Raw genomic sequence first — 26,365 nt, 5'->3', positions numbered from 1 at the left:
TTCATAGAAACATATAAGATTCTGATGGGACTGGACAAGTTAGATGCGGGAAGAATGTTTCTGATGTTGGGGAAGTCCAGAACCAGGGGACACAGTCTTAGGATAAGGGGTAGGCCATTTAGGACTGAGATGAGGAGAAACTTCTTCACTCAGAGTTGTTAACTTGTGGAATTCCCTGCCGCAGAGAGTTGTTGATGCCAGTTCATTGGATATATTCAAGAGGGAGTTGTTTATGGCCCTTATGGCTTGGGGTTCAAGGGGTATGGAGCGAAAACAGGAAAGGGGTACTGAGGGAATGATCAGCCATGATCTTATTGAATGGTGGTGCAGGTTCGAAAGGCCGAATGGCCTACTCCTGCACCAATTTTCTATATTTCGATGTAAGTTGGGTAAATACAGGCCAGTTAGTTTAACATCTGTGATGGGGAAAAATTTGAAATTTTGAATTAAGGATGAAATTACTGAATATATAGATGATGAGAAAATAACTAGATGCAGTCATCGTCGATTTTATAAAGAAAGAAAAAGCCATGGATATGATGGGATATATATGATATATATTGGACGTGATGTACATGGAATTAGAAAGCCTTTAACAAGGTACACAAGAGACTATTGGAGAAGATTAAAGGGGTGGAATTTGATGCAGGGTAGGAAATTGGATTAAAAACTGTTCGGAAGGGAGGATAGAGAGTGGGAGTTAAGGGCATAGGACGAGAATTTGTTGTATCCAAAATTGCTCCTGGTATTAAAATAGGAGGGATGGTAAATAATTCTGAGGAGCAAAGGAAGCTGCAAGGAGATATTGATAAATTGTAGAGGGAATTCAATGTCAGTAAGTGTGATGTGTTATATTTTGATTCATAAAAAGCAAAAATAATTATACTTTGAATGGGGGAAAAAGGTGAGTGATTTGGAAGAGAGTGATATTTACCAGGTATGGTCATGTAGTGGTTACATTACTGGACTTGTAATCCAGAGAAAGCAAGTTCAAACCCCACATGACAGTTTGAGAAATTGAATTCAGTTGAAAAAAAACAGGATATAAAAAGCTGGTATCAGTAAAAGTGACCATGAAGCGGTCAGATTATCATAAATACCCAACTAGTTCACGAATATCCTTTAGGTAAGGAAACCTGCTGTGCATACATGGTCTGGCCTCTATGAGACTCCAGTCCCAAGTCAACATGGTTGACTCTTAACTGCTCTCTGAAGTGGTCGAGGAAGCTACTCAATCACTTCAAGAAGATGGTCCACCACCAATTGGGTGTTCAAGTTCACTGGACATTAAAGACAATACCTCAGGAGAATAAGGCCATAAAAAGCGAATGAACTACCGTACAGGGTTTTATGGCAATAATGTAAAAGTCAACGTGTAATGCTAAATCTATATAAAACCTTAGTGAGACCACAATTGGGCTACTGTGTGGAGTTTCAAGCTCCAAGCAAAAGTACGACAGTGAGGCAATAAAAAGTGTGCGCAGCACTGATGCTACCCAGAATAAGGGGATACAAATACAAAGAAAGATACGAGAGAGACATACACAAGAAAGAAACACACACACACACACACACACGGTAGAAGGAGATAACCACTAGAGACAAAAATAGACACACGAGAGAAAGAGAGAGAGTGAGATAGACACAGTGAGATAGAGACAGTGACACAAGTTCAGGGTTAGGGCAGGGGGAGTCAGTGATCGAGACTTGGATTGGTAAGAATGAAAAAGGTGGAAGCAGCATAGGCATCTGAATGGATGGTCTTAATTTTAGTGACAAAGTTGTCATGAACTCCTCACAGTGTTGGAGATGAGGGTAAAGTGGCAGGAGAGAGGGGTTTAAGGAGATGGTTGGTCATGGAGAAAATAAGCTGGGGGTTGTATTTACTCTCCGGAATGATCCTAGAGTAGTGACTGCATTTGGCGGTGGAGAGTGAGGGCTGATGGTGCTTTATGTAATCCAACCAGATCTGGTGATGGATGGCTAAACTACTTCTGCACCAGTACTTGGAGTGAAGCTGGGGGACATACCAAAGAAGGCCAAAGATTGGGAAAACCTTCATGGAATTTCAGGACCAGGTTCTTTAGTTTTAAATTCAAATTTAAAAAAAACTATCTACAAGTTAAGAGAGAGTCTGATGGTTAGCCCCATAAAAGTGGTATCCAGGAACTGTGTAAATAATCTCCTTCTCTCCCCCCCCCCCACCCGCCTCTCACCACCACCATCACCACCGCCCACCCCCATCCCGTGGGGCCCACTTAGCCCATCAGGAGGCCGGGACCACTCAACTCACTTGGCATACCGAGCTCTAGAATTACACCGAGTCCCAACTGAGCCAGGCTAGCAGGATGTCCCAGGATAGGGAGTCTCTGTCCTGGCTCCGCTTCCCTAGTTACATATGCCTTGCATGGAGTACACCGGAAACTTCTGGAACTCGGTGTAACGCTGTTTTCTAGGGAGCATTTTGCAACCCTCCTGCTGGGAGCTTAGAAAAAGCCCTGTGGATTTCCAGTATGTCTTTATCAAAGACCATCTTGCTCACTGAAAGGGAAACATGGATCCTTTAAGAAGTAAGAGTCATTATTTTGTTCACTGATACAGATTAAATACAGGCTTAAAGAAGCAGGGGCAACAGTGTCGTACAGATTTCCCGAAATGATATAAAAGTAGCAATTAATAAGCATGATTTTTTTTTCTCAAACACTTCTATTCCAACCTTCTTCTAAATTTCAGCTCAACATAAAGGCTAGGGTGGCAGATTTCCCCGTTCTAAAGGGCAGTTGTAAATCTCATGTCAGGTTGCTTGTAAATCTGCCAAGTTACCAGTCTTTGCTAAACTGGAATTTCTCCTGCTGATTTGGAAACATTAGCATCAGTGAAAGTTTCTATGATCCATTCAACACAAAGCTGAACTGGACTGATGCTGCTGACATGTTAATGAAGCAATTAATGTTTAAAGACAAGCTGTTATCCTGAAAAAGTGACCTTAGTGATACAATTGGTGACATGGATGTGGTGACTATATCACAAATTGTATCCAGATACTGAGATATGCATAATTATTGGTTTAAATATATTATCAATTAGCATGACAATGTAAAACCTTTATTGCAATACATTTGTGCTACAGCAGATGTAACATCGCCTGCAGATATTGCATCAGCAACTGATTTTTCCAATTGTTTTAAGTGAGGTCCACAGTAGATTGGAAAAATGCAGGGCACTGATCAGGCAGACTAAAGGCACCAGAAGGGAAACTACATCACGTTAAACGGTCCTTTCACTGTAGCTGCAATTCAATTTGGCTGCAGATTGACAACACAATGGATGTCAGCTTTTACTGCCGCAATAGTGGAAGGGGAAATCTGGCCTTAGCTTTTATATTGTGCTGAAATTTAGTGGTGAGTCAGAGTACAAGTACTCACAAAACCAGCCATACTTATTGTTCTCAAGTAGAGTTAATAAACTTGAGCAGGTCTTTGGACTATTGTCCATATGCAATCTGTGAAATAACTGTTGTTCTTACTTCATAAAATGGGCATCTTCACAGTCAATGAACAAGTGATCTTTGAAAAAAGAAATTCACTTTCCTTCAGCTAATAGAAGATTAGTTGATCCAGTGGATCCTTAATTTCTTGATTCCAACAGGGCAATGACGTGTGCATCCACCATCGCCTTACTTTTAAAAAGCAGCAGATGTGAAAACATTTGAAGAAAACATACAAACAAGAGCTGCTATTCAAAAATCACATGCTTGATTCTCATACTGCTGAAGATATCATTGCTATCTTGGAACGTGGAAACTTGCCATTTGTATTTATAGCACAAGGTTATAGGTATTGCTTTCAACAAATAGGAGCGCATATATGCTAAACAGTTTATGCAATTCTACTTGTGAGTTAGATCCCAGTGCATTGTACAGACTGTATGAAGCACACTGAGTGCACCTGCAAACTTTTCAAAGAATGATAATTTTATGTTTGCAACACAGTGTATGTTATCTCACCACCAATAATTACATTTAATGATGGGACAAGCAGAAATAAATGAGTGAAAGCCTGGCACATTGTATACTTGAAGAAAAGTGTCAAAAAGAGAAAAGACTTTCCTACTGTCCCTTTTGTACGGAGATATCAACCTGTTTTTGCCTGTTGCTAGAAGAAGGAGGAAGAAAGAGGTAAAGAAATCTACAGATGCTACATGGCTGTGTGAGACACGTTTGCCACACCAGTAATATCATTATCCAGATTAAAAAGAATCTCCCAATATTAGGCAGGAGGTGCAGTTGTGTGTGAATAGTTCCTCTGTCACAGTACTATGAACCCATATTCATACACCCTGAAAGCATTAAAAATCAATTACCAACTAATGGCATAATCGTTTACCCCTCATTGTAGCCATAAAGGCAGGCCTGCTATAGACAGAAGCAGCAGCAGCAAGCTGATTGCATATTTTGACAAATTAGATGATTAACCGAAGACATCAAGCTCAGGCCCACTGCATCTCTATAGATCTTTAAAAGGGGAGGGGAAAGGAATTGTTGTTGAAATGGACACATGTCCAGGGAGACCAGAGTCCATAGGGACTGTGAAGAGGCTGCAACAGCAGGACCACTTATTGCACTGAATCAAACAGTGGTCAGGCTACAGGCATTGATTAGTGTCATAGTTAATAACAACTATGATGTTTCAGTCTCTTTTAAAACTGGGAAACCTAATGTTGAATGACCCAACTATTCAATAACACACTATCAGTGAATAAAATTAATGGGGACAGCACATTGAACAGAACATGGGGCATTATTTTACATTCAATGTGACACGTATACAATCAACACCAACTCTTACTGAATTTCCTCTGCTTGCAAAAATGTAAATCTTCTTTTTGTTTTAAGACAGACATTTAAACTGTAGTATACATTTTCCTTGTCCACCAATACTGAACTGGCCATTTTGTCTATTGTGCGAGGAAGGAGTGGCTATAGCCCCCAAAATCCTTGAAGGGTAAGAATATTTTTTCCATCAATAAAGAAATCCAATTTATTGCCAGTGTAATAAATACAAGGAATTCTATTACTAATTTTATCCCTTCTCAAATGTGTTCTAGCAGTAGCCATTAGCATTGGTACGTAACTCTCACCCTCCCCCAAAATATAAAAATATAGATTTGAAAGTAAAAAAGAAACCAGTCTTTTCAGATACAATTACAGGAACACTATAATCATAAACAATCACAGCATTCTAAACTGGAAACTAAAGCAATAGATAAGCTGCTGAGTACAGTGACATAATCTCAAAGTAGGTAACTATACAAAGCGCAGCAGCACTGCCTTGGATTTTCATGCAAATCTGAATTGACAAAGGTAAGCCTTCCCATCGCAAAATCAGTAAATAAAGCTTTTAATTTTTAAAAGTTCAGAAGAGAAAGTATTGTTACATTTACTGCAACAAAACAAAGCATTGTTTTGTGAAATACCAAATGAACAACAGGTTTTTCAATTATATTAAAGCAACACGGTCCTTTTGGAAATCCAATTGGAAAACTATTTGTGTTTGCCAAACGCTTGGACATGTGACACCATTGGGAAATATAGGGAAAGGTTGTTCTGTTGTCCTCCTTCCTTAGGCATACAAGCAATGGCATTTTAAAAAATAGACTGATCGTCAGTGGTTGGGGTGCAACAACAACTGCTGCAAAAGTTCATTGTATAGCAAACATTCAAAAACACCTATTAAATATCAATACAATTTTACAAGGGCATAGATGCATTTTATAGTAAAGTTTAAAGTTCAAACTCTAATAATCTTCATAGCTCCTCCCCCCACCCCCCCCCAAACGTGGATACATTTGACTCAGCAACATGAATAGATGAAGGCACAAGAAAAGTAAATTTGTTACAAAATTCTTATTTTAACTAACTTATTTGCTCAAAAGTGCTGAATTCCAAATAGGAAAAAATGAAAGATGCTAAATGTTTGCTTTTCTGAAATGTATCCAAACAATAATACATTCAATGATGCATTATATTCTAAAATATGTTGAACAACAAACAAGAAGTCCTTTAATGATGTAAAGGAAATTTTATGTGCACTATATACCAAAGTTGTCATAATTTGACCAGATCAAAACAATAAATGAATGGACTTTATTTATCATTAAATTGACAGACTGGTACAGCCCGAGATATTTCCAATAATGCCCATGACTTCTAAAGTATCTCACCTGCAGCACAATGCATGGATCTAAATAAACAATGATGATGTTGAATTTCAATTATATTATTTACTTCGTTGCTTTACTAAGTTGGCTTTCTTGTTTTCAAACAAAAAATCATAACGAAGATTTAAAACTAAAAGAGCATACTAAATTCCCATTTTTTTTGTGAATCAATTCCTGTGTAGAAATCGTCCGGTAAAACACCATTGTTATGGCAACTAGTTTGGTTAGCTGCTGATCTATTGTCTGATGTTTGCAAGGCCAACAGACAATGAAGCACTGCCAATGATCCAGTATTAATGTAATCTTCCAAGGTGTGTAAATAAATACACATTATATGCAATTATATTTTTCAAGCATTCACCTGCATCTTATTGCTGATAATCTAGTAAATTTAGTTTTAATAAAAATTGCAACAGTATTGGTAGATGACAGAAAAAGAAAATGCTCTATTTTATTACGTGTTCTTTGATCTTTAAAAAAAATTACATGCCTAAATAAAATCCTTCACATTATTTTGCTGCAGTATTTATTGATTTGTTTATAAGTAATAACTCATCATGGACACCATTATGTCTATATATAATTCATTTAATAAGCCAAACAATTGGCAATAAACCTTCGCATGGAATACTACAAGAGTCAAGGAAGCACTACTGTGGAAATGTAAACCAGCATTTTGAAAGCATTATGATGGCGGAGTGGTTGCCTCACTTTTTAATTTGAGCATTAATAATTCCTCAAAGTCAACAAACATACTGCATGACCAAAATAAATTGGAACTGAAATTACTTTTAGCCAACTGTTAGCAACAGCCAAAGTTAAGTTGTTCAATAATTGATATAAACCATTGCCCTAGTAGGCTTTACCGGAACAAAAATATACATTTCTGAGCACATTCCAATGCTGCCAACCTTCATTTTTATCTTTCCCTTTGTTAGTTACTATAGTTTATCAAAGGCAATTAATACTATAGTAACATTTAGTAAATAATGGTGTAATAAAAGCACAGATAGTTAACATTAGCTTATATTTTAACTTAAAATTGTGCTATTTCTTTACAAATCAGATTCATCATGTTTCCTTGCAACAATTTATACTTTAAAAAAATCATTATAAAATTAAACCTTTTTGTTGAAATAACACATTTTATTCATGTACCTCTCCACTGCAGAATAAAAATGATGAAATCCATCGATTCAGTAGGCCACTACTTGCTATGTTTGGGTAAACAGAAAAATTGCTGCAACAGCATTTTGTTTCTGTTAAGTGCAGTAGCAGTCTATGGAAACTTTCTTCCAGGGCCAACTGGCTTTGGTCCAGGTACAGCATATTCCAAAAAAAATGAAAGCTACTCACATGCTATGCTTTGCTGACCAGCATATTAATCTCAAAAAAACATTTATTTCCAAGTTCTAGATGATAAAATAGCATTTTACATTATTTATTTTGCACACAGGCTGTTGTGTCCTTTCAAATCTTGCAACATTTTCAGACACAAATAAGGCTGTATCAAATCCACAAACTGTATAAAAGTTGCTGTTGGGCACTTTTACTTGAAAATATCAATCACATTGAACAGCAAGCAAAAATGAAAACTGAGTTTCTGTGGTGAATAATGATTACGATTGCGATTAGAAGCTGTATATAATGGAATATTTTTGACATGACAATATAACACTGTAAAATATTTCAAATCGGCTAGTTTAATATTACAGGCCATGCAGAATAATGTTCAAATTGCAATATGTAATTTGTGAAAAGATTCTTAAATGTAATCATGTATGCAGTAGAGTATTAATAAGAACTGAGAATTGTGAAGTGTACATACTGACAAAAAGTTACTATTTTCAGTTCTACAGTAGTTGTTACTTTTGTAATTTTAAATCAAGGCAATACCATTGATCTTCCAGCACAGAATTAACCATAAAAGATTAAGCTAAAACCTTTGTACTAGCAACTAATGTAATTTCATTTACTTCTGCCCATTTGGAATACCCATTTAAACATCTAAACGTCGGGAGCCAGAATAGTGTTGTGGTGATAACATTTTATGTCTTTTTTGCATACTTATTATTTAAAACACCCATCATTCACTGCATTACTTCCAACAGTTTGAGAAGTTGTCGCCAAGTACTAAATAACTAATTCTCAGCATACTAGAAAGTCATCCCTGACATCTCAGAATAATTTACTATGTTCTAACCTTCATTCCTCAAACATCTGGTGACTAAAATTGTAATTGCAATACAAGGCCAACAAATACAGATTTCTCCAAACACAATGCAAGAATTGTTGGTAAACTACGTGCAGGCAAGAGCTCTGTGGCTAAAATAGTTCCCACGGTGCCTTATGTTATTCACCAGTGGAGAAGTCCCAAGAGAGGTTCCCAGCAAAGTGTGGCACACATGTTCCATTTATATTCTACATACATGCCAGGTCCACAGAAATGAACTCTAACATTATTGAAATCCATCATTTTCCACACGTGTTCCTGAAAGGCTCTTGTGGGACAAGTTCTTGCAGCGATCAGGAATTAAGGCAAAACCAGAAGAATAGCTGTGTTTATCAGTAGGAGCAGCATACATTCAGGAGGATTGGAATTAAACAGTGCCATTCTTTAGTCCAGAAAGCATTTAAGCAGACCAGATCATGAGCGATGTTACTGGGATTAAGCCACAAGACAAAATCTTAATCAGACTCCAAAATAAAGCTTCAATATCTGCTTTCATTCTCTAAAATGATCATATTTCTCTTCCATCATTCAGAATTAAGCAGCTTACAGCTGGATGGCGACTCAGCACATGCAGTTGCCAGTAGCAACAGGGCACACAATTGTGTTTCCCAGCCAAATAATGAGGCTTTTGCTGTTCCTGTCGTCTCCTTCACAGACATTTTTAGAAATAGTGACAACAGTTTGGTTCCACCAAAAACATACTATACCATCAAATCAAGCCTGTCTTGCAAGTTATATTAAAACTGTTTGTTATTGTTAGTGTGTTCAAAGCACAGTTTACCTTCCAGGAATAACAAAAATGCACTCTCACACAAATTCTTATAATTCAATAATGAACACTAGTTAAATTATGCATACATTTTTTAAGCAACAATAACAGCTTTTAGATTTCTTGAACCCATACAACACAGCTTATTTTTCTGCTGAGTACTTAAGTTGTCCTGGACATGGACCTTGCAGTAAAATGCCACAACAAACACAGCTTGTTAAACATTTACAATAAATTCAATAACACCGGGATATATTGCAAGGTTTATGCTTCTTACCCAGATTATGAAAAAACATCCCTGGAGCAGAGGTCCTTCACATAACAGCCAGAGTAATCCTCAGAGCAATCAAACAGCAGCAAACAAAGATCCAGAGTTGATAAACTTTCTCTCCAGTTTGCGGCCCAAACCCTGCCACTGCAGTGAAAACAATCTCTCCCTTTGCTTTGTTGTGCTTCAATGGTTTCTCAGGGAGAAGGGCACTTAACATGTCTTTAGGGACGGCCGCTGGCTTTGAAGGTGGCAGTTTCCTCGGGGAGAGAAGCTTACAACAGATCAAGAGCGCGCTGCTGATGCTCTGTGTGCGATCCTACAACTAGGCCTATTAATTCTTGTCCCCAAGAAACTACCGTGGATCTGCTGTCGAGTGAAGCCCATCTGCTGCCATCATAATCAGTCTCAACTGAATGGCTCTGACAAATCTGTGCCTGCAGCAGGGGTTAGGGAAGTTGGTGCAGGGGGGAGGGTATGTTTCTTTTGTCTGCTGAAAACCGGGTTATTGTGAATGGAAAGGCACTTTGGGAAGTGGAATTAAAAAGCTCCATATACCATCCAGGTTAAAGACAACTCCAATCCCCATCGCCAAACATTTGTTGCTAATGAACTAAATGAACAATTACCCTAATCAGATTAGCAATTTGTAGCATGAAGCACGATGCAGCTAAATGTATATCTCCAGGGTAATTTATATGAATACAACTGCTGTATCAGGTGACGAGCAATCACTTTGTGAAACATTGTAACAGAGTACAAATTCTACTGCGGGCAGTAATCAATAAAAAGTCATTATTGCTTTTCATGATTCTACACGGTCACATTTTGTTTTCCTCATAAAGAATCAGTATTAATTCAACTCTGCACGATTTAAATACAAGTTTTAATCTTCATCTAGTACCTTATCGGTTCAGCCTATTTGTTAGTGCTCAGTAAAGCACAAAGAGTATAAATTACAGATTAAACTATTGAGAAACAGATGACTACACACGCAACCAGTCATGCATTGTATGAGAAAAAAACACAGCATTGGAAAAAGAAGTTAAAAATCCAGAAAAGTAGAATGCAATAGACTTCCACCTGTATTAACCTTTGCCTTACAATTGGCAGTGATCATTTCTTTTGAGATTGAGAGCTTAATCAAGTTTAAAGAAAATTTATTATTTTGCTGGTTAACACAGTAGAATTTATGTTAATTCACTAATTGTTCAAATAACAGCATATCAATACCAAATTTCAAAGTATAATGGGTTACCTACAGCGTGTTTTATTAACTAGTCCTTTTTTATTTGATTATATCAAGATTTTTGTGTGTTTGTTGGTAGCTTGTATGCTGAAATTAAATCCATAAATCGAGATTATACAATGGCCTAGAAACTCATTTACACCATTTTACAAGTGCCAAATAAGGGCCATGGAACAATCCATGCGCCAGATGACAGAGGCCTGAAAGATTGGGACAAATGGATTCTCAGGTTGTATCTAAATACCCGTGGAGACCTGCCGGGCCCGTGACACCTCCACAGGCGGGTTGCTCAACTGGACAAGCATATTTTGGACCCACTGAGTCACTGGCCCCAAGGTAAACTCTGGGGGAGGAAGAAAAGGAGAACGGGAGGAGGGATGATCACGGGCTGGCAGAAACGCTCAGGAGTACTGTGGAGCTGGAAGGAGTAGCCCACTCCTCCTGTCTCCACAGAAATGTGTAATTAAAAAAAAACGTACCTTTCGTTGATAGCTACTGCAGAAGAATTCTAAGTGGGGCAAGCCCGACACCTACCCCATTAATTTTGGCAAGGGGGCCTAAAACAGGCATAGGCACCTCATTTACATGTACCTGTTTAAGCGGCCACCAGAAACGCCTTAAAAATGTCTCAACCCAATTTCGGGTCGGGAGTTTTTTCAGGTGTCCGTGGGTCACAGGACATTAGTCCCCAAAAGTGGGCCTCGGTCCAATTTCTATCTCAAAGTGTCTATCGCAGAACACTAACTTTTGTGTTCAGGACAGCCAAATGAAACACTGCCGGATACTTACACGTGTAAAAAAAATAGGAAACATGGTATTATCCATGTTCTTATTCTGAATCCAAACAGAAGTGTAAGTTTGCCAGTAATTTTCCCACTAAGGTTGCTAATGACTTCCCTTTTGCATTTTCCCTAGTTTTCCCCACTCAGTCTGACCTCAGAGACACTATTTCTTTTACTCAGAACAGTTTGTTGACCCCCATCCATCCCCCACACTCAGTAAAACCCACCTAAATTGAATAACACAGTTTTCCATAAAAGCGGGTATGATCTAATTCAGCAGTAATTGCTTATAACATTGTGACCTTAAAACCTGTTCACTGGGGAAGAGGCAGACCTGATACATGATACCAGGAAAGACATCACTAAAATATAAATGTGTACATCCAACTCAATCTCAATTACACTGATGGATAAATGAAAGATCTCACCAGTCGTCCTTGTAGTTTTGTTTTAGTTTATGTTTCTATCCAACTAAGAAAAACATAAATAAATCAGAGCTGGATAAAGTTAAAAGACTTCTACTTCAATTCAAGACAGGAATTTCTGCTACAGATACATTGTCCACTTTTTATTTCAAAGTAAGCTTTATATAATTAAATTGATCATAAATATGGTTAAAAGATTTCCACTATTTTATTGTCTAGCTCCAAATTCACTGCCTTTAACATTTAGAATTTTGCAGTGTTTTAATTGGTTACTTTTGCCTAAGTACAATATGAAGTTTATAATTAATTCCACTATAGCACATATATAATTTTTAATGCAGTATACAAATAAAATTCCTAGTGACAGCCACAAAGAGGAAAGACTTAAACCGTTTACGAATGTATTGGACATTGCAGTCATCATGTGAATTTAATATCCATGTTCCTGCCAGTTGTAAATTGTCCTGGTTATATACTATGGCCCGTATGTGGTTGTAAGTGCCCTGTAAATTCTGGGTTCCGCATGCGACGCGCATGCACAAAATCCCGGAATTTGCGATCCATCAAGTTTCAGCTTGACAGATCGTACGAATCCGAAGGAAATGGACATTCGCTGGTGCAGAGTTGGGCTATTTACCCAACTACTGCCCAATGAATGCCCACAAAACTCTTACAGCTGGTAAAAGCAGGCGTAAGGCCTTCTTTTACCAGTGTAAGAGTTGAAATAAATATTAAAATAGAATTTTTATTTTAAATGTTTAATGAAATTATATTTTTATTTTGGTTGTATAAAAATGTATTTTTTATGCAATTCCTATTTTTGATTTCCCCTTTTAGATTGGTTGGGCCGACTCGCATAATCCCAGGGAGGCGTGCAAACCGCATGCGACCTTGGGATACGTGGGCTTTTATGCCTGCAGACCCAGGAGTGCGAGTCTTTGTAGGTCATGGACCATGAGGTAAGTACGGATTTTACTTGCGGTTCAGAGGCATTCGCCTGCGGGAACTCAGGTCCTAGGAGTTGTTCACAAGCTAGCAAGGAGAGCTTGTTTTCCTTTCAAGCCTCTGAATTAGTTCAGCTCTTAAAGCAAGAGCTGTTTCAGGACCATTTTGGATTGAACACATCATAAACATTAATTTATAAAAAGGGTATTGGATTCAACTAAATTTGTATATGAATTAATTTTTTTTTCAAGTAGTAATGACTCTACTCTTGCCTTTAAAAACTCAACCAGCTTCGGTACCTGCATTATTCTGACACCATAAATTGTTGTAAATTACCTTTCAACTGAGCCTCAGACATAAATCAGGGCAGATTTGTATTTTAATAATTAAGATAAAAACTTGCTCTGTCATCTGCACAATGGATTGTGAATTCTGTGTACAAATTGAATGAATTGTCACTTGTATAATAAAAAGGTGCAGAATGGATTCACTGGGATGTTATGAGGGATGACGGTTTTAAAGAGAGATGGTGAATGTAAGGCCTTTTTTTCCATTAGGGATGAGAAGATTGAGCCTAATAGAAAGAATCAAATTTATAAATCGGTAAATACAAATAGATTACTTCCACTTTCGTCAAGACAGGGTAAAAATAATGAACAAATTTAAACATGCTTCTCATCACCATAGGCAGTCCCTTGGAATCGAGGAAGACTTGCTTCCACTCCCAAAGTGAGTTCTTTGATGGCTGAACAGTCCGATACGAGCGCCACAGACCTTGTTACAGGTGGGACAGACATTCGTCGAGGGAAGGGGTGGGTGGGGCTGGTTTTCCGTGCGCTCCTTCCGCTGCCTGCGCTTGACTTCTTCACGCTCTTTGCGTTGAGACTCAAAGAGCTCAACGCCCTCCCGGATGCACTTTCTTCACCTCGGGCAGTCTTCGGCCAGGGTCTCCTAGGTGTCAGTGGTAATGTTGCACTTTACCAGGGAGGTTTTGAGGGTGTCCTTAACTGCTTCTACTACTGTAACATCAGAGCAAAAGTAGTTTTGCTTCGCACCAATGCTGCAGTTATAGTGTAAAGTTGGACTGAATTCAGTGTCCTGGACGAGTGAGTCTCACTCCAATTCACTTTGGAATCAATCGAGGACTTTACATCTGATTTATACTCCACATGTAGATCTTCTACTTAGCTCTTACGCCAGCGAAAGTGCAGCGGGGTATAACATCATCCCGCCACAGCGTTGCACTCTTGACCCCATCCAATTTTCGAGCTCAAGGGTTAATGAAATAATTAATTGTACTCTCTGGCTACGATGGCATAGGTTTTCCAGTACCTTTGCACCAAGGAGCAAATGACGGATATTACGCAGTTAGGCTATGTCCGCCCATATGTAGAAAAAAATATTTCACGCCCACAACTAGTCACTTCTGAAGGGAAATCCTAAACATGCTGGGGACAAGTGTAGAGATGGTGTAGAAGCTTGGGAAAAAGTTTGATGCATTCTACAAGAGTTACGCTGGCTGCTTGAGTAAACCCAGTGGCAAAATCTAGGTCCACAAATTTAGAGCTGGAGTTAAGCCAAAATTGCTTCCCATGATCACAGGCCAGCACTGACAAGACAGGCCAAATGGCCTCCTTCTGTGCTGTAAGATTCTATGTATTTTTTTTCTATTAGGCAGTCTGTTAAGTATGCAATAAAGATACAAACTGAGTACTGTTTAACTGAACAAGGTACACACTTGTTCTGCTTTATTACGGTCCAAAGTGCCTGACTCACAAAATGGCTGGCCTTTTATACCAGAGCAGCACCATGTGCATGCTGCTCAGTAGCCTCCAACAATGACACCATCTGTTGGCTACAAGCAGCATGTACATACATGACAATACCCTCCTCTGAGATCTTATCACAGTCTTTCACAGGTTGAGACGGTCCGGAGATTTATGCTCCCGGGTTGACCGCCTCAGTTCAATTCCGGCCTTGGGTGAATGTGCGGAGTCTGTTGGAAAGCAGTGACAGGATCGGTCCAAGTCAGCATGGATTTATGAAAGGGAAATCATGCTTGACAAATCTTCTAGAATTTTTTGAGGATGTAACTAGTAGAATGGACAAGGGAGAACCCGTGGATGTGGTGTATTTGGACTTTCAAAAGGCTTTCGACAAGGTCCCACACAAGAGATTAGTGTGCAAAATTATAGCACATGGTATTGGGGATAATGTATTGACGTGGATAGAGAACTGTTGGCAGACAGGAAGCAAAGAGTAGGAATAAACCGGTCCTTTTCAGAATGGCAGGCAGTGACTAGTGGGTTACCGCAAGGTTCAGTGCTGGGACCCCGGCTATTTACAATATACATTAATGATTTAGATGAAGGAATTGAGTGTAATATCGGCAAGTTTGCAGATGACACGAAGCTGTGTGAGCTGTGAGGAGGATGCGAAGAGGTTGCAGGGTGATTTGGACAGGTTCGGTAAGTGAGCAAATGCATGGCAGATGCAATATAATGTAGATAAATGTGAGGTTATCCATTTTGGTGGCAGAAACAGGAAGGCAGAATATTATCTGAATAGTGGCAGATTAGGAAAAGGGGAGATGCAACGAGATCTTGGTGTCATGGTACATCAGTCAATGAAAGTTGGCATGCAGGTGGTGAAGAAGGCAAATGGCATGTTGGCCTTCATTGCGAGAGGATTTGAGTATAGGAGCAGGGAGGTCTTACTGCAATTGTACAGGGCCTTGGTGAGGCCATACCTTGAATATTGTGTACAGTTTTGGTCTCCTAATCTGAGGAAGGACATTCTTGCTATTGAGGGAGTGCAGCGAAGGTTCACCAGACTGATTCCCGGGATGGCAGGACTGGATCGACTAGGCTTATATTCACTGGAATTTAGAAGAATGAGAGGGGATCTCATACAAACATAAAATTCTGACGGGATTGGATAGGTTAGTTGAGGTTAGATGCAGGAAGAATGTTCCCGATGTTGGGGAAGTCCAGAACCAGTGGTCACAGTCTAGGGATAAGGGGTAAGCCATTTAGGACCGAGATGAGGAGAAACTTCTTCACTCAGAGAATTGTGAACCTGTGGAATTATCTACCACAGAAAGTTACTGAGGCCAGTTCGTTAAATATATTCAAAAGGGAGTTAGATGTGGTCCTTACGGCTAAAGGGATCCAGGGGTAAGGAGAGAAAGCAGGAATGGGGTACTGAAGTTGTAAGATCAGTCATGATCATATTGAATGGCGGTGCAGGCTCGAAGGGCCGAATGGCCTACTCCTGCACCTATTTTCTATGTTTCTATGAATGGGGTACTGAAGTTGCATGATCAGCCATGATCATATAAAAGGTGGTGCAGGCTCGAAGGGCTGAATGGCCTACTCCTGCACCTATTTTCTATGTTTCTATGAATGAGGTACTGAAGTTGCATGATCAGCCATGATCATATAAACGGTGGTGCAGGCTCGAAGGGCCGAATGGCCTACTCCTGCACCTATTTTCTATGTTTCTATGTTGTGGCTGGTGGCGGGATGGCTGACTTGTTGGGGGTGGCAGTGGCCATGTCAGGAATTGCAAATCCATTTTTATTTAACAAGTCCGTGATGGAAATTCCGGGTTCACTAATGACCCTTGAGTCCACTGAAGGCTGCTGGTAGGTTGGTTGGTCGTCGACAGTTTCTTTGTCCAACTGCTCTGGCTCATCTGTGTGCCTCAGCTTTGTTTGATCCATGTGTTTCCTGCAAGTTTACCCATTCTTGAGCTTAATAATAAATACTCTGTTGCCCTCCTTGGCCATGACCGTACCAGCGATACATTTGGGACCCTGACCATAATTCAACACATATACAGGATCATTAACAGAAATCTCACGTGACACAGTCGCGCGATCGTGGAAACCTTGTTGACTCTCTCTCCTGTATTCAACGTGATTATTTAATTCCGGGTGTACAAGAGATAACTTGGTCTTAAGACCTCTTTTCATCATGAGTTCAGTAGGCGAGACCCCTGTCAGTGTGTGGGGTCTTGTCCTGTAACTCAGTAATATGCAAGACAAGCGGGTCTGCAGTTGACCCTTGGGTTACCCTTCTCATGCTTTGCTTGATAATTTGTACTTTTCGTTCTGCTTGCCCGTTGGACGCAGGCTTGAATGGTGCTGACCTTACATGTTTTATGCCGTTCAGTTTTACAAACTCCCGAAACTCCTGACTGGTGAAGCACGACCCATTGTCGCTCACCACTATGTCAGGCAGACCATGTGTCACGAACATGACATTGAGATTCTCTGTGGTTGCCGTGGACGTATTGGATGACATGATTATGCATTCTATCCACTTCGAATAAGCATCCACCACCACTAAAAACATCTTGCCCAGGAAGGGACCTGCAAAATCTACATGGATACTGGACCAAGGTTCGGATGGCCATGACCACAGACTCAGCGGCGATTCCGCTGGTGCTTTGCAGAGTTGCATGCAGGTGTTGCACTGATGCATACATGCTTCCAGCTCAGAATCAATTCCTGGCCACCATACATAAGACCTGGCGATGGCTGCCATCATTACAATGCTGGGATGTGTGCTGTGTAACTCATGCACAAACTTATTTCTCCCTTTCTTGGACATTACAACTCGATTGCCTCACACTATGCAATCTACTTGAATAGACAGTTCACCCTTGCGACGAATGTACGGTTTGGCCTCCTCGCACATTTGCTTAGGTATGGCAGACCAATCACCTTTGAGGATGCAATCCTTTCCCACTGATAATATCGGGTTCTGGCTGGTCCGGGTCTTAACTTGTTGAGCCGTGACAGGGGTGCCTTCACTCTCAAAAGCATCTATGATTAACATTAAATCTGCCAGTTGTGGCGTTTCTACCTCTGGTGTGGGCAACGGCAATCGGCTTAAAGCATCGGCACAATTCTCTGTGTCAGGTCTGTGGCGAATGACAAAATCATAGGCAGATAATGTCAGCACCCACCTTTGGATGCGGGATGAAGCGTTGGTATTGATACCTTTTCTCTCGGAAAACAACAAAATGAGTGGCTTGTGATCAGTCTCTAATTCGAACCTCAGACCGAACAGGTATTGATGCATTTTTATAACACCATATACACACACTAAAGCTTCTTTTTCCACCATACTGTAGACTCTTTCTGCTTTAGACAAACTTTTGGATGCATATGCCACAGGTTGCAGTTTCCCCAACTCATTGTCTTGTTGTAACACACAACCAATTCCATATGACGATGCGTCACAGGCCAAAACTAAATGTTTATATGGGTGATAATGTACCAGCAGCTTGTTCGAGCAAAGCCGATTGGTGGCTTTCTCGAAAGCTCTGTCTTGCAATGCGCCCCACACCCAGTTGTTGCCTTTTCTCAATAGCATGTGTAATGTTTCAAGTAAGGTGCTCAATTTAGGTAGGAAGTTACCAAAGTAGTTGAGTAGACCCAGGAACGAACGCAGCTCCGTCACGTTCTGCGGCTTGGGTGCATTCTTGATGGCTTTGGTTTTCACGTCAGTAGGTCTGATGCCATCAGCAGCGATTTTCCTCCCGAAGAATTCAGCCTCTGGTGCCATGAAGACGCAGTTCGAGCATTTAAGTCTGAGTCCCACTCTGTCCAAATGCAGTAGAACCTCTTCCAGATTGTTCAGATGTTCCTTGGAGTCACGACCGGTGATCAGGATATCATCTTGGAATACGACGATTCTGGGAATGGACTTCAGTAGATTTTCCATATTCCTCAGGAATATTGCTGCAGCTGAGCAAATTCCAAACGGGCATCTGTGGTAAACAAACAGTTCTTTGTGTGTGTTAATGCACGTAAGTCTCTTCGAAGTCTTGACCAACTCCTGCATCAGATAGGCCGACAACAAGTCCAGTTTTGTGAACGACTTCCCTCCGGCTAGCGTCGCAAACAAGTCATCAGCCTTCGGTAATGGGTACTGATCTTGTTTCGAGTTGAGTGTAGCCTTGTAGTCTCCAAATTCAACCGGTGATATGATCCCTTTACGCTGGAGTCTGTCCAGTTCAATTTCGACCTTCTCCCTCATCATATACGGCACTGCCCGAGCTTTATGATGGACGGGTCTTGCATCTGAATCCATGTGGATCTGCACCTTGGCTCCCGTGTCGAGGAGAACTTGCTCAATACTTGGGCACATGTATCTTCTGACGACGACAATGCCTTTATGGCATTCCAGTTGTATCTGATTTTCTCCAACCAGCTCTTTCCGAGCAGTGTTGGGCCATTGCCTGGAACAATCCACAGCGGTAACTCGTGAACCGCACCGTTATACGACATGTTTATTTGTGCACTGCCAATCACCTTTATCAGTTCTTTGGTGTACGTGCGCAGCTTGGCATTAACAGGGCTCAGCCTGGGCCTCACAGTCTTAGTATCCCACAGCTTATTAAATGCCCTGTGTCCAGTTCCATCGATACTGGTATCCTGTTAAACTTCACATTAATCAAAATTGGTTTACTCTAGGTTATGAACGAGTACAGTCCATATACTTCCTCCTTTGGCATCTCGGATTGCGTATCCGGATCCGTGCTAGTCTGACTCTCATCCTCCACGTGGTGTGTCGCAGCTCACTTGCTCATCTGCGGACAATTGCGCTGGAGATGCCCCACTCTCAGACAGCCTTTGCAACTATATTGCTTAAATCGGCACTGCTGGTGCCAATGATTTCCCCAACAATACCAACACGGAGAAGTCAGATACATTCCCGCTGGCGGACGTTGGGTAGCCACAGGTTTCATGAACGCAGCCGGATAGGCCCCGTCATGTGCCACTCTGCCCAACGCCAAATCAATCGCATTTACAGTCCTTGCCGAGGTTCGGTTCTTCACCGATATTTGCTTTAAACTCCTGAGCGATCTGGATGACCCTTTTTAAATCCAACTCCTCCACTGCCAGAAGTTTGCGCAGGATCACCTCGTGGTTGATACCGATAATAAAGAAGTCCCGCAGCATGTCTGCCAACACCGTCCCGAACTAGACGTCTCAGATCGGCAACGAATTCCGCCGCGCTCTGGCCCTCCGATCGACGTGTGTATTAAACCTGTATCTCGAGATGATGATGCCGTCATCTGGTTTGAGGTGTTCCCGTACCAATGTACACATATCCTCATACATTTTCTCTGTTGGATCATTAGGCATGAGTAGATTCTTTATCAGACCGTAGATCTTTGAACCGCACACAGTGTGGAACACGGCCCGGCGCCGATCTGCATCGTCAACCCTTTTCAATTGGTTGGCCACGAAGTACTGGTTCAAACGGCTCACAAAGTGCCTGACTCACAAAATGGCTGGCCTTTTATACCAGAGCAGCACCATGTGCGTGCTGCTCAGTGGCCTCCAACAATGACACCATCTGGTGGCTACAAACAGCATGTACATACATGACAGAGTCCCTCCTGTCGCAACCACATCAAAAAAAGATGAGGGACCTGACATTCCAGGTCCTGAACTACATCTTAAAGGGTGGAACATGCCTGTGCGTGATTTCTTTTAACATGAGGTGGCCGTTGCAACCAGCCACCACATGGACTTGACAGAGCAAGATCTTGGTCTAGTGGCAAGGGTCAACCAAGACGACTGGAGATCAAGCTCCGCTGCACGGGCCTAGTATGCACACATACTCCTACTGTCCTTGGAATTCATAGGTCGCAGTGTGGATCTCATGGCCTCACTGCTGGCCCGTGCTGGGCCCTGTCTATGCTGTTGTTATACGTTGATGTTGTTATACGCTGTGCCACTCCTGGGCCACGACCTCGCCGCTTCTGGGCCCCGATCTCTCTTCGCTCCTGGGCTCTGATCTCCCCGCTCCTCGACCCCAACCTTGCTGCTCCTCAACTCCGACCCTGCCGCTCCTGGGCCCCAACCCTACCACTCCCGGGCCACGACCCCGCCGCACCTCTGCCCCAAACTTGCCACTCCTGAGTCCCGATCTCTCGCCGCACCTCGGCCCCGATCTCTTGCCGTTCCTCGACCCTGAACTCGTTGATTCTCTGCTGCTCGCCACCTCTCCTCCAGCACCTGGGTCCCGACCTGCCGATGGTCCCACCCACACTCCAATCGGCAACCTGGATTTTGGTGACATCAATCCAGTCGTCCTCCTCAAAGCCATCGCACTCCTAGAATAGCTGGTGCTGCCGCTGATGGTGTTCTCTTGCAGGTTGGGTGGGCACCGTGTTGGGTCCTGGGGCCGCTCTTGCTTATATCCCTGCCTGCCACTGATGGTGTTCTCTCGTAGGTCAGGTGGGCGCAATGATTCTATGATCACTGCACTCACAGCGTGAATCGCAAGAAGAATAAAAAGGGAGGTTATAAGAATTGCCTTATCACAGGGGCTATTTAGAATGTGAGATTCTCTGCCGCAAGCTCTCATTGAACAGAATAGTTCCTCGAGAAAGAGGAAAACTTTAAGATGTGGGAACCAAGAAGAGTGGATATGAGATGGGTCCGTAGAGAAAAACACCAGCATAAACCTGATATGCTAAATGACCTGTTTCTGTGCTCTCTGTTTCTAGAACACTATAATGTAATTTGAGACATTTTTTCACTCTGCATTTGTCTATGAAACTGCTAAAAAGATCAGGTAAAGTAGCCTTAATTAAAGTCATTCTGTTTGTTGTGCCTCAATAGTGCTACCTCTGTTAAGTAAATCCACGTTTGAATCAACAAACTCCAAAGTTTCCTGCATTTCTTGCATTGTGTGGCATTTTGAATGTGTATAACTGGATAAATCAAACTGACATCAATTTAAACTCATCATTGCAGACTTACTGGCAGCAACTGGAAGTAATTTTGAATACATCACTATCAAATCTTCAAGGGGTATTTTTTTCACCATACTTGTTAACTCCACTAGATTTATTTTTTCTAAATACAACGCTGATGGGTACATTCTAAAGGTGTTTTATAAAAGGTAAAAATGTGACGTTATCGGAAATCTTGGAAATATATATATGCAATATTCCGAAGTTCTTATATAGAGCTACATCGAATCTATACCACAGAAACAGTGCATGCTGGTCTACGCCAACATCCATGCTTTACGCAAGCCTCCCCGCACCCCTCTTCATCTAACCCTATCGGCATATCCTTCTATTCTTTTCTTCCTTGTGCTTTTCTAGCTTCCTCTTAAATACATCTACGTTATTCACCTCAACTATTCCTTATGTTGGCGGGTTCCACATTCTTACAACTCTTTGGGTAAAGAAGTTTCTGCTGAATTGGTGACTATCTTATATTTATTTTGGATTCCCCACAAGTGGAAACATTGGCATGGAATTTTCAGTCAAGATGACGGCGAACTGGCAGTGTTCGTTGTCATTTTGTCTTTGAAACTGACTCAACTTTGGGATTTGGCGCATGCAGAAATCCTGAAGTTGCAGTATCTCATTCACAGCTCCGACGTAGGCTGTGCTGTGCCCAGCCCCCCACCATCACTATCGCTTGAATCCATAATTACCAAGTTGTATTTTGAAATACTTTCCCTGGTGAGCTATCCATTATCAGGTGGTTACAATTAAGAGGTGGTTACCATTATCAAGATACCAGTTAAACAAGTCTCATGTCTCCTGATAAATAGCAATTAGTAACTATACCAGCTAATGAAGCATGTAATTTGAAGAAATGTGGTTTTACTAACACTTCTTAACTATCAGGTCCAATGATTTATGCTAAAGCCTGGCGACAAATTAAGCAGAGAGTATGGAATTGTCCCGCTCATATTACTGGGCAATGTCTCAGGCACTTTTCTGTACATGCACATGTCAAATGATGTATGCATTCTCAGCCAGAGTGCGCATACACGAATAATTGTTTTTCTTTTAAAGCAGGTGTTGATAAAACAGTAGTGTGAGCAAATGATGTATGTTACCAACAGAATGCAATAGACAGTATAGTGAAAAATACAACACTGGTTGAATCCATGATATAGTCGTTGTCTTCTTCTTAGGCAGTCCCCCGGAGTCGAGGATGACTTGCTTCCGCATTAAAATGAGCTCTAAGGTGACTGATGAGACCAATGTGGGATCTACAGTCTCTGTCACAGGTGTGGCAGGAGAGTCGGGTGGATGGGGTGCTTGATTTGTCGTATGCTCCTTCTGCTTATTGTGCTTGGCTTCCCCATGCCCCCGGCAAAGAGACTCAAAGTGTTAGGTGCCTTCTCGGATGCTCCTCCTCCACTTTGAGCGGTCTTGGGCCAGGTATTCCCAAGACTCGGTGGGGATGTTGCATTTTTTCAAGGAGACTTTGAGGGTGTTCTGAAAGCGCTTTCTCTTCCCTCCTGGGGCTCGCCTGCCGTGACGTAGCTCGTAGTAGAGTGCTTGTTTCGGGAGTCTACCATCGGGCATACAGACAATGTGGTCTGCCCACCGGAGCTGGTCGAGCATGGTCAATGCCTCGATGCTGGGGATGTTGGCCTGAGAGAGAACACTGATGTTGGTGCACCTATCCTGCCAATGAATTTACAGGATCTTGTGGAGGCAGCATTGGTGTTACTTCTCCAGTGCTTTGAGGTGCCTACTGTACAGAGTCCATGTCTCTGAAGTACATAAGAGGGCGGGTATCACTACTGCTCTGTAGACCATGAGCTTGGTGCCGAGTTTGAGATCTTGGTCTTCTAACATTCTTTTCATTAGGTGGCCGAAGGCTGAACTGGCACACTGAAGGCGGTGTTGAACTTCGTCATCGATGTCTGCTCTTGCGGAGAGTAGGCTCCCAAGGTTTGGGAAGTGGTCCAAATTATCCAAGGTCTCGTCATGGAGCTTGATAACCGGGGAGCAGTACTGTGTGGCGGGGGAAGGTTGGTAGAGGACCTTTTGCTTACTGATGTTTAATGTGAGGCCCAGACTCTCGTAAGCTTCAGTGAAGGTGTCAACGATGGTTTGAAGTTCGGACTCCGAGTGTGCACAAACGCAAACGTCATCTGCATATTGTAATTCAATGACAGAGGTTGGAGTAACCTTGGATCTGGACTGGAGGCGTCGGAGGTTGAACAATTTCCCGATTGTCCTGTAGATTAACTCCACTCCAGCGGGAAGATTGTTAAGGGCGAGATGAAGCATTGCAGCGAGGAAGATTGAGAAGAGCATTGGTACAATGACACAGCTTTGCTTGACCCCGATCTGCACTTGTATTGGGTCTGTGGTGGATCCATTGGTAAGAATCACGGCTTGCATGTCAGGCCTTCGTGAGGTTAAAGAAAGCCATGAACAGAGGTTGATGCTGCTCCCTACATTTTTCTTGGATTTGTCACGCGGTGTGCCCCGTAGTGGGCGGATTAAAGAACATAAGAACATCAGAAATAGGAACAGAAGTAGGCCATACGGCCCCTCGAGCCTGCTCCGCCATTCAATAAGATCATGGACTCAGCTCCACTTCCCTGCCCACTCCCCATAACCCCTTATATCCCTTTATCGATTAAGAAACCATTTCTGTCTTAAATTTATTCAATGTCCCAGCGTCCACAGCTCTCTGAGGCAAAGAATTCCACAGATTTACAACCCTCTGAGAGAAGATATTTCTCCTCATCTCTGTTTTAAATGGGCAGCCCCTTATTCTAAGATCATGCCCTCTAGTTCTAGTCTCCCCCATCAGTGGAAACATCCTCTCTGCATCCACCTTGTCAAGCCCCCTCATAATCTTATACATTTCGATAACATCACCTCTCATTCTTCTGAATTCCAATGAGTAGAGTCCCAACCTACTCAACCTTTCCTCATGAATCAACCTAGTGAACCTTCTCTGAACTGCCTCCAAAGCAAGTATATCCTTTCGTAAATATGGAAACCAAAACTGCACGCAGTATTCCAGGTGTGGCCTCACCAATACCTTATATAGCTGTAGCAAGACTTCCCTGCCTTTATACTCCATCCCCTTTGCAATAAAGGCCAAGATAACATTGGCCTTCCTGATCACTTGCTGTATCTGCATACTATCCTTTTGTGTTTCATGCATAAGTACCCCCAGGGCCCACTGTACTGCAGTACTTTGCAATCTTTCTCTAATAACTTGCTCTTTGATTTTTTCTGCCAAAGTGCAGGACCTCACACTTTCCAACATTATACTCCATCTGCCAGATTTTTGCCCACTCACTTAGCCTGTCTATGTCCTTTTGCAGATCTTTTTTGTGCCCCCTCACTCATTACTTTTCCTCCCATCTTTGTATTGTCAGCAAACTTGGCTACGTTACATTCAGTCCCTTCTTCCAATTCTGGGAGGAGCTATTCAGCCATTAGGAGGAGACAATTGAGGAGGATTCTCGCGATGATTTTCACTGCGGCAGACAGCAGGGAAACACTTCTGTAATTACCGCAGTCAGGCTTGTCCCCTTTCTTGAAGATGGTCACGATTACGGCGTCTCTCAGATCCCCTGGCATGCTCTCCTCCTTCTAGATCAGAGAGATGAGGTCATGGATTCGTGCCAAGAGTCCAAGGGGTCAATAGCTGGTGTGCAAGGGGTGATTGGCAGGGAAGTGGTAGGGAAAACCAACTCCAATGGTATCCCTTCTCCTGACAAAATGCTCAGAACATGGTCTTGTCATAACCAACACCTTGTTTCGTCAGAAAGACAAGTACAAGGCCTCTTGGCAACACCCTCGCTCCAAGCATTGGCATCTGCTAGACTACATTATCGTCCAAGCAAGGGACCACAAGGACGTCCGCATCATTTGCGCCATGATAGGAGCTGACGACTGCTGGACTGACCACCGTCTAATCCGTTCTGATATCTCCATCAATGTAGGCAGGGGGAATTGCAATTTTGGATAGTGGGAAAAACACTGCATCCATTTCTGGGAAAACCTAAAGCTTTCATGTGGTTTAATTGGCACAAGCATGGATCCTGCCCGAAGTGAGTCAAGTTGATACCAGCGCTAGTTTGGAACACAACTCAGTTATATGGTAGTGGAAATTTGAATGGCATAAATCCAATCTCTGCTTCACAGTATAATTGCAGTTTATACCTCCAATTTTCTTACCTTAGCTATCCTTATGTCGGAATACAGTTCCATTTGTTGAAGCAGCCTCTGCGAATAGGCCAAGCAATCATTCTTCATGAGGAAAGGCCTTGACCTGAAACACTGATTGGCTGACTTCTGTTTCTCCAAAGTTGCTGTCTGACCTGCTGAGTAGTTCCAGCTTTTACTGTTTTCAGCCATTCTTCATGCTATTTATCCATGTGGCGCATCATAGCTAAGCCCAATCCTATCCTTGTTCGATATCCACAGTGTACAACAATAAACCTGGCTGCTTCCGCTGAACACCCTCCTTTACCTCAGGCTTTTTTAGCAAAGCAATGATTAGAAACCTGAAGCAGGTGGTTTTAATTGAAACACTTAAGTCTCTTTTAGCCAACTTTTCTCTATCATAGTGAACTTTGTTAAGGTATTTATTCCTCTTCAAAGAGAAATATGCTGTTGTCTAATTGGTATGCTATATACCCAGCATTAATTAATCTTAT

General features: G+C 41.9%; 1 protein-coding gene across 11 annotated transcripts in view; it reads right to left on the bottom strand.

Moving 5' to 3' along the window:
* Nucleotides 1–26,365, bottom strand: part of LOC139259753 (nck-associated protein 5-like) — a 1,255,355-nt gene that overhangs the window by 762,244 nt on the left and 466,746 nt on the right. The window contains exon 1 of one of the 11 annotated variants that reach the window (XM_070875440.1): nt 9,499–9,542. The exons of 9 other annotated variants lie outside the window; for them this stretch is intronic. The gene's annotated coding sequence lies outside the window, so the exon portion shown is untranslated. Of the gene's footprint in view, nt 1–7,377; nt 7,425–9,498; nt 9,543–26,365 lie in introns of those variants that run through there. One more of the 11 variants, XM_070875439.1, reaches the window with a different exon arrangement.

Source organism: Pristiophorus japonicus, chromosome 3, assembly GCF_044704955.1.
Source record: "Pristiophorus japonicus isolate sPriJap1 chromosome 3, sPriJap1.hap1, whole genome shotgun sequence".
Taxonomy (NCBI): domain Eukaryota; kingdom Metazoa; phylum Chordata; class Chondrichthyes; family Pristiophoridae; genus Pristiophorus; species Pristiophorus japonicus.
The sequence above is the reverse complement of the archived record's forward strand: the minus strand, read 5'-3'. Positions and strand labels throughout refer to the sequence as shown.